Source organism: Lynx canadensis, chromosome A3 (genome assembly GCF_007474595.2).
Source record: "Lynx canadensis isolate LIC74 chromosome A3, mLynCan4.pri.v2, whole genome shotgun sequence".
In the NCBI taxonomy this organism is placed as follows: Eukaryota; Metazoa; Chordata; class Mammalia; order Carnivora; family Felidae; genus Lynx; species Lynx canadensis.
Genome location: NC_044305.1, coordinates 26,995,871 through 27,005,211, shown reverse-complemented (window position 1 = coordinate 27,005,211; position 9,341 = coordinate 26,995,871). Strand labels below are relative to the sequence as shown.

Genomic DNA, 9,341 nt, shown 5'->3' with positions numbered 1-9,341 from the left:
GACAGACTTATTTAATTTTCCCAAGAATGCCATTACATTTCGGTAGTTCATTCTAACCATTCTCACTATAATACTAACATCCTTAGTCGAATAGTCTCTACTCTTTTTCATGTATTTTGTTTATTCATCTTTTTGTTTATTTTGATAGATGGATGGATCAAAAGGTGCAGTTGTAGAATTGGCAGATGCAGGCAATCTTGCAAAGAAAATGAGAAGAAGAAAGAAAAATGTGGGCCAAAAAGAATTTGCTGCATCCCTGATGGAAAGCACATATCCTTAAACCCTTATGAGAAACAACAGATAAGATGTCAGTTTAAGGCAAGAACAACTCAACATCCACCAACTCTTGACGTAAGACTTTTAACAGCCAGAATAATGAGTCAGTAAAGGACCTACATGGTCCCTAGCTCCTTAGACACCTGCTGGGTCTTCACATAATCCATTAAAGAAAATATGCTCATTCCAGCTCTCTTTCCGTCCTGCCTCTCTAGTCCTCTGTAGCCTGATATCTCTAGGTTGCCCCAGGGTTTGACTGATATTACTGGTTCTCGCTGTAAGGCAGTTTTATAGGATCTAGATTCTGAATTCCTAAGCCTCTGACCAGGCGCTGCTAGGTCCCTCAACATGGAAGTTTTCCAGGCTAACGCGGCTTCCATCTTAGCCACACATTCTTATCTAACGCCTCATCCTAGACTCTTGAGGTAGGTCAGTGTGTTTGGTCCAGAGGTCTTCTTTTGCCTCTTTAGCTCAAGGTTTAGCCCAAGATTCTGCCTCTTGGGCTCACTCTTGGAATTTATCCCTTACCCCAGTTCCCTAATCACACTTGGCTTTCCAAAGATTGGCGTGCCCTCTGACTGGGAAACAACCATTGCCAACCTACCCAAATGAAAGGGGAAAATAGTAAAACAAAACAAAACACACACACACAAACAACCAGTACCCCCAAACCAAAAAAACAACCCCCCAAATCCTCAACATTTACTGAGAACTTATGGGTGCAAGGCCTTGTCCTAAGCATGTTACATACATAGTCTCCTTTTGTCCTAACAGCTAGCTCCATGAGGTTAACAGCGTAGTTTTATGTCTCTTTGCCAGAAGAGGAAACCAAGTCACAGAGAGTTTAAGCGACTTGCCCCAGGTACCGTTGACCACTGAGCTAATAGTTCAGTAGCAGGATTTTGAACCCATGATGCCCGAGTTTAGACATTATGCTTCTTCCCAGTGGAAAATCATTACTGCAGCACCCAGAACGAACCTCTTTAATGTAGAAGGTGTGGCGGAAGGCAAGGACTTGTGAGCCTCCTTGTGGTTAAAATGTGTAACAAATCCAGCCCTAACTTGCATATCCAGGCACAAATAGAAATGATCCCGAGTTGCAGTTAAGGAAGGAGTTGTTCCCACTTAGCAGTCTTAGTTCAGAGGCCAATGCCAGTCAGGTCTAAAGAGGAAAATTATCCCTTGCCTCTGTTGACGTAATAATCTGGAGAACACAGTCTGGAGACAGTTTGCAGCAATTCTCACCATCGTGGCAGATTCTAACCATTCAATGCCTTTCTCAAAGGACTTTCACATCATTTTCCTCATTTCCCTCCAACCATCTACCATCCCAAACCTCAGAAGAGGTCCTTAGGATAGCTGGAGAGTGTATCTGAGACTGGATCTCCGCTTACTTAGGCACAGAGATGCCAAATAATATTTAAACTTTAACCCAGACCACACCGACGGCTGCAGAAAAGCCTTCGAAGCCACCTGTTCTTGTACACGTTTTTCTGCATTTTGGGCTAGAGAAATTATGCCTACAGATGGACGCAGGTGTCAGAGGGTTGTATAAACATGCCTCCAGACCATAGTCCCAAAGAAGTGAAAAGGGTGCAGCGGAAATTCAGATGCACTAATAGGATGTGACTGGATCTATCCCCTTACTACTCTGAGCCTCCTTTTGCCCACTCCCAAAATGAAAGTGTTGGACTACGTAATAAACTCCATAAGCCTTTCAACTCCCAAAGCCTTCTTTATTCTTCACATTATGGTAAAAATCCACTCTCTGGGTCCATGACTTCAGACTCCACTTTAGAAAGCAAAGGCATGGAGGATGACAAGACGGAGAAACAGGAAATTGGCCTCAACCTAAGTATTCAAACCATAATCCTAAAATATATCTTAGTTATCTTCTTGTTCCTCACTGCACCCTACACATCACGTCGGCTACAAAGACCTTCCAAGGCTGCCTCCATAGCACCTGTTTTCCATCCCAGCCTCTGCTATTCCCATTCAGCCATCATCTTTTCTGGCCCATTGTTATTGGCTGACTGTGTCCCCTCAAATTCATATAGTCAAGTCTTAATCCCCAGTATCTCAGAACATGGCCACATTTGGAGATAGAGTCTAAATTTAAAGAAGCAATTAAATAAAGATGAAATCATTAGGCTGAACCCTAATCCAATATGACTGGCATTCTTATAAGAAGAGGAGGTGAGGACACAGAAGAAAAACCATGTGAAGACACAGGGAGAAGATAGCCATCTACAGGTCAAGGAACAAGGCCTCAGAGGAAATCAACTCTGCCGACACCTTGACCGTGGACTTTTTAGCTTCCAGAATTGTGAGAAAATAAATGTCTGTTGTTTAAGCCACTCAGCCTGTGATACTTTGTCGTATTAATACAACATACATACACATACACATACTTTGAAGTATTAATACACATACTATAACGCTTATATCCCACTTGTCTTTTGGTCTCCCATCATCCCTTTGACTCCCTCCATTGTTTCCATATAGTTGCCAGTGGATCATTTCTGAAACCCAAATCTGAAATTTTTATTTTTCCTTTCAAACTCTTCAAAAGCTGTATGATGATTACACAATTCTATACTTCCTTTGTGATCATCCCTGTTCATCTCAAACTCTCCCTTTCCATTCCCACCATGGACCTCACAAGCAACTTGTGTTCTTTGAAATTAATGTTTCTCACCCTTTTTTTTCTCCCTCTCTCTCCTTTTTTTTTTTTTTTTTAAATTTTTTTTTTTCAACGTTTATTTATTTTTTGGGACAGAGAGAGACAGAGCATGAACGGGGGAGGGGCAGAGAGAGAGAGAGACACAGAATCGGAAACAGGCTCCAGGCTCTGAGCCATCAGCCCAGAGCCCGACGCGGGGCTCGAACTCACAGACCGCAAGATCATGACCTGGCTGAAGTCGGACGCTTAACCGACTGCGCCACCCAGGCGCCCCTCCTTTTTTTTTTTTAATGTTTATTTATTTACGTAGAGAGAGAGAGGGAGAGAGAAAGAGAACTCAAGCAGGCTCCATGCTATCAGGGCAGGGCCCGATGCCCTTAGGCCTGATGCCCTTTAGGTCATGACCTGAGCTGAAATCAAGACTCAGACACTCAGCCAAATGAGCCACCCAGGCACCCCCTCGCCCTTTTTAAAAATAGGCTTCCCCTTTTGCTGAGAAGCTTCTTCTTGCCAAACAAACATGCTTCTCTGTAAGTAACACCTAAACACTACTTCTACCTGCCCTAAACCATGTATATTCTTTCTTTCCTCGCCACCAGAAGGGTCCTTTTATTTATTTACCTTAAATTTTTTTACAAATAAAATTTGCTTATATTTAAGGCATATAATGTGGTGATTTGATATATGAATACGCAATCTAGTTAATTTAACATGCTTATCACCTCAAATAGTTATCTTTTTTCTAGATAAGAGCACTTAAGATCTACTATCTTAGCAAATTTCAAGTACACGATAAAGTTCTCTTAGCAAATTTCAAGTATAAAATAAAGTATTAATAACAGTCACCATGTTGTATGTTAGATCACCAGAATTTAATCATCTCATAACTGAAAGTTCATACCCTTTGACCAACGTCTCTCCATTTCATGCCTACCTTCTCCTCCTCCAAACCCTGGCAAACGCCTTTCTGCTCTTTTCTGTGAGTTCAGCTAATTTAGATTCACCATATAAATGAGATCATAGAGGATTTGTTTTCTGTGTCTGGCTTGTTTCACTTAGCGTAACGTCCTCCAGGTTTATCCAAGTTTCCAAAATGGGAAGATTTCCTTCTTTCTAACACTGGATAATATTCCACTGTAAATGCGTGTACTTGTATATGTACATGTGATATTTAGATATCAAATTTTCTTTATCCATTCATCCACTGGCAAAACATTTAGGTAGTTTCCGTATCTTGGCTATTGCAAATAATGCTGCAGTGATCAAGGGACTTCAGATATCTCTTCAAGATACTGTTTTCATTTCCTTCAGATATATACCCGGAAGTAGAATTGCTGGATCATAAGATAGCCTCATTTTTAACTTTTTGGGGAGCTTCTGTACTGTTCTTCATGATGGTTGTATTGATTCACACTCCACCAGCAGTGTACCAGCAACCCCCTTTCTTTACGTCCTTGTAAACACTTGTTCTCTGTCTTGTCTTTGGTGTAATAGCCATCTAACAGATTGAATGAATATTTCATTGTGGTTTTGATTTACATTTCCCTGATGATTAGTGATGTTGTATACCTCTTCATATAACTATGGACCATTGCATGTCGTCTTTGGGAAAATGTCAGCTCAGGTCCTTTGCCCATTATTTAAATGGATTATTTGGATTTTTTGCTACCGAGCTGTATGAGTTCTTTACATATGTTGGATATTAACTTCTTATCAGATGTATAGTTTTCAAATATTTTCTCTCCTTCTGAAGGTTGCCTCTTCATTTTGTTATGCAGAGACATTTTAGTTTGATGTGGTCTACTTACTTTTACTTTTGTTGCCTGTGCTTTTGGAGTCAAATCCAAAAAATCAGGGTTGCCTGGGTGGCTCAGTCAGTTAAGTGTCTGAGTTCAGCTCAGGTCATGATCTCACCATTCATGAGTTCGAGCCCTGCATCAGGCTCTGTGCTGACAGCTCAGAATCTGGAGCCTGCTTGGGATTTTCTGTCTTCCTCTCTCAAAAATAAATAAGCATTAAAAAAAAATTTTTTTTAATCCACAAAATCATTTCCAATGTCATGAAGATTTTCCCTATGTTTTTTGATCAGAGCTTTATGGTTTTAGGTCTTCTGTTTAAGTCATTAATCAGTTTTGAGTTGATGTTTTTTGGTATGGTATAAGATAAGTGTCCAATTTTATTTTGATGCATGTAGATACCCAGTTTTCCAAGTAACATTATTGAAGAGACTAGCCTTTTCCCACTGTGTTTTCTTTGTGCCTTTTTCAAAGATTAGTTGGCCATACATAAATGGGTTTATTTCTGGGCTATTCTATAGGTCTAATGTGTCTGTTTTTATGCCAGTACCATACTGTTTTGATTACTATAGCCTTGTGGTATATTTGAAATCAGGAAATGTGACGCTTCCAGCTTTATTCTTTCTCAAGATGGATTGGGCTTATTGGAGATTTTTGTGGTTCCATATGAATTTTAGGATTATTTCCTCTATTTCTATGAAAAAAGCCATTGAAATCTTAATAAGGATTACATTTAATCTGTAGATTGCTTTGGTAGTATGGGCACCTTACAATATTAATTCTTCCAATCCATGAACACAAGGTATTTATTTTCTATTTATTTGTGTCTTCTTCAATTTCTTTCATCAGTGTTTTATAGTTTTTAGTGTGCAGGTCTTTCACTTCTTTGGATAGATTTATTCTTAAGTATTTTATTATTTTTGATGATTTTGTAAATGGGATTTATTGATTAATTGCTTTTTTTTTTTTTATAGTTATGCCCTCCAGGGGCATGTATAGATGTCTCCTGCTGGGTTTCTTGTGTGGGCAGGACTGCTTCTGAACCATGGCTGAGAGGGATTGGAGCAAGGCCCATGGGCCTGTTACCTGAGGCAAAGGCAGGTGTGACTCATCCCAGGTCCTTTGACATGGTGCTGGTAACAAGATCACGGTCAGATGGGGCTGTAGCTGAGTCCACAGGAGGACAGGGTTATTTCTGGCTCTGTAGCCAGTACCATGGTTGGTTAGCCTGCCATCTGGTTGCTGGCCTGCCTTCTCAAAATGGCCTTCCTCAGACTTGGGCTCTGCAAATTCTTTAGATAAGGGGGTCAGGAGAGCTCTTTCCAAATGGGTAACATGTGTGCTGGGGACAGAAGGATCCAGCATGCATATAACTAGAAAAATAGTTATGAGCCAGGTAATCCCACCATGAGTCCTTCCTTGAGGTGGGAATAAGCTAAGGGATGTTTTGTTCTCCCCAGACACGAGAATAACTTGTGTAATAACTAGGCAGTATTCTCTGGATACAGATTGTCGATAGATAAGGTAGTTGTTGGCTTAAGAGCAAGCTAAAGTTCAGAAACATCTGGCCACGTTTGATGACCCAGATGTTGATATGTGCATATATTATTTAATTGTTTTCGTTGAAGATGAGGAAAGAAGGGGTTTAATCCTTGGTTAAGGAATGATGAGTACAACAACAATTTTAATATTGGTCCTTTTGACTAGCCTATAAGAACCCAAATGATAGCCCTACACAGATAGAACCTGAGGTAGCAGCCTCATCCCAGGTGAGAAAGTATGACTCAAAGGGTAAGAAAAGAGTTTGTTTCCACATTTGGGTTCCCGTCATGCTTTATCCCAAAAAGGTAACCGTGATCCTGACTTCTACCAATTTCTTTTGCTTTTAAAAAGTTTTTAAGAACTGAAATCATTCGGAAAACTCTCCTTTGTATCTGGCTTAAGCTCAGTGGAACACTTGTAGATTCTTCCATGTTGTTACATACCACAATAGTTTGTTATTCTCATTGCTGTGCAGCATTCCCTTCTATGAACATTCCAGAAGTCATTTATTCATCCTAATTTTGATGGACATTTGGTTGTTTCCACTATTTGACTAGTAAAAATTACAATGCTATAAACATCCTTGGAACATGTCTTGCAGTGAAATATGTCCATATTGTTTGTTGTTGAGTATATATCTAGGAATGGTAGACCACAAGGCATGTAATTGATCATCTTTAGTAGGTACCGTCAGTTTTCCAATTTGGCTGAACCAATTATACTCCCACCACGACGGGGGTTCTAGTTGGTACACATGCCTGCCAACATTTGCCGTTGTATATCTTTTCAATTTAACCACCTGATAACTGTATTGGGGCATCACATTATGGCTATAATTTGCATTTTCCTGATGCACAAATTAACTTGAACCCATTTTCGTATTTATTTTCATGTTTGTTAACCACTTGGCTACTTTCTTTTGTGAAATACCTGCTCAAGCCTTTTCCTATTTTTCTCCTGGGTTGTCTTTCTTTTCCTATTGGTTTGTAGGGGTTCTTTTTATATTCCAGATATGAGTTCTTTGTCAGGTTGTAGGTATATGTATTATAATATTTTCTCCAATTCGGTGGCTTGCCTTTTCTTTCTGCCAATGGCATCAATTGGTGATTTTTTTTTAATTTTTTTTTTAATGTTTATTTATTTATTTTTTTTTTTGAGAGAGACAGAGACAGAATGCGAGTAGGTTGGGGGACAGAGAGAGAGGGAGACACAGAATCCGAAGCAGGCTCCAGGCTCCGAGCTGTCAGCACAGAGCCCGACGTGGGACTCGAACTCACAAGCTGTGAGATCATGACCTGAGCTGAAGTCGGACGCTCAACCGACTGAGCCACCCAGGTGCCCCTGGTGATTTTTTTTTTTTTTTCCGTTTTGGTCAGCACTGAGAAAGAAAAAACACAGCCTACATCTGATAGCTGTATAGTTGCTACCAGGTGGACCATGGTGTTTCCCTGCTGAACATAAACAAATTCACAGGACGGTAAAGTCAGAAAAGGGCTCTCTGCGACCAGTATGGAATAAAATGTCTTATATCCTTATAGTTAAGTATGGCTCTTATAGGCAGCATATGGTTGGACTTTGTTTCTTATCAAGTTTGGAAATAATAGTCTTTTAATTGGAGCATTTAGCTGATTTGCATTTAAGTTAATTAATTTATTTCGGTTTTTTCAGTCATTTTATTTTATTAAAAAATTTTTAATGTTTATTTATATTTGAGAGAGAGAGTGGAAGAGGAGCAGAGAGAGAGACACACACAGAATCTGAAACAGGCTCCAGGCTCTGAGTTGTCAACATAGAGCCCAGCATGGGGCTTGAACCCATGAACTGTGAGATCATGACCCAAGCTGAAGTCAGATGCTCAACCGGCTGAACCACCCAGGGGCCCCATCAGTCATTTCAGAAATAGTGTTGTTTTTTTTTTTTTAATTTCTCCTTCTTGTTTTACATTCTTTTTTTTTTTTTTTACAGCATCATCAGTCTTTAATAACTTATAGGCAAAAGCTAAAACATAGTTAATAATAATACAGAGGACACACGCAGCTTATAAAAACAGTTGTGGATCTACAAATGTGGAGGGGTTCTTGGCACTTTCGCACAGACACAAAAATAAAGACTATTGTTGGGGCGCCTGGGTGGCTCAGTTGGTTAAGCGGCCGACTTCAGCTCAGGTCACGATCTCGCGGTCCGTGAGTTCGAGCCCCGCGTCGGGCTCTGGGCTGATGGCTCAGAGCCTGGAGCCTGCTTCCGATTCTGTGTCTCCCTCTCTCTCTCTGCCCCTCCCCCGTTCATGCTCTGTCTCTCTCTGTCTCAAAAAAAAAAAAAAAAAAAAAAAAACGTTATAAAAAAAAAATAAATAAATAAAGACTATTGTGACTAGCATCCCTAGAAAAGCAGCCTGCAGAGACACCCCAGTTGGGGGGGGGGTGGGCCAGGGGAGGGGTAGCCCTCGTTCATCCCAGATGCATTCTCCAAACAACCTTCTTTGGCCCCAAAACATATCTAAAAATATGGAACGCTTCACGAATTTGCGTGTCATCCTTGCACAGGGGCCACGCTAACCTTCTCTGTATCGTTCCAATTTTAGTATATGTGCTGCCGCAGCGAGCATTTGTTTTACATTCTTATATCCATCTTTTCTTGTATTCTTTTGGCCTAATAGAAATTTTATTATTTCTTTTTCCTTCTGTTAACTTGTTAGTTACATGGTTTTTGTTTTTGTTTTAGAATTCTTTGAGTGGCTACCCTAGAAATTATAGCACGCATCCTTTACTTATTATAGTCTAATGTAAATTATTGCTTTTGCCAACATACTAGGACCTTAGAACACTTTCACGCCAATAACCTTCATTGTACATTTTATATTACTATGGTTATGCATTTAACTCTGCAAATATTATAATGCTCCCCAAAACATTATTATAATTAGTGCTCATCCCGAAAGGTGCCCTCCTTATTGCCCATCACCCATTTAACCTACCCCACCCCCACCGCCTAGCAACCCTCAATTTGTTCTCTGTATTTAAGAGTCTCTTATGGTTTGCCTCCCT

General features: G+C 40.1%; 1 non-coding gene across 1 annotated transcript; it reads right to left on the bottom strand.

The window, feature by feature from the left end:
- Positions 1–8,795: 8,795 nt before the first annotated feature.
- On the bottom strand, positions 8,796–8,902 carry LOC115511411. The gene has a single exon (XR_003968054.1). It is a non-coding gene; the product is annotated as a U6 spliceosomal RNA (small nuclear RNA).
- Between the last annotated feature and the right edge of the window lie 439 nt (positions 8,903–9,341).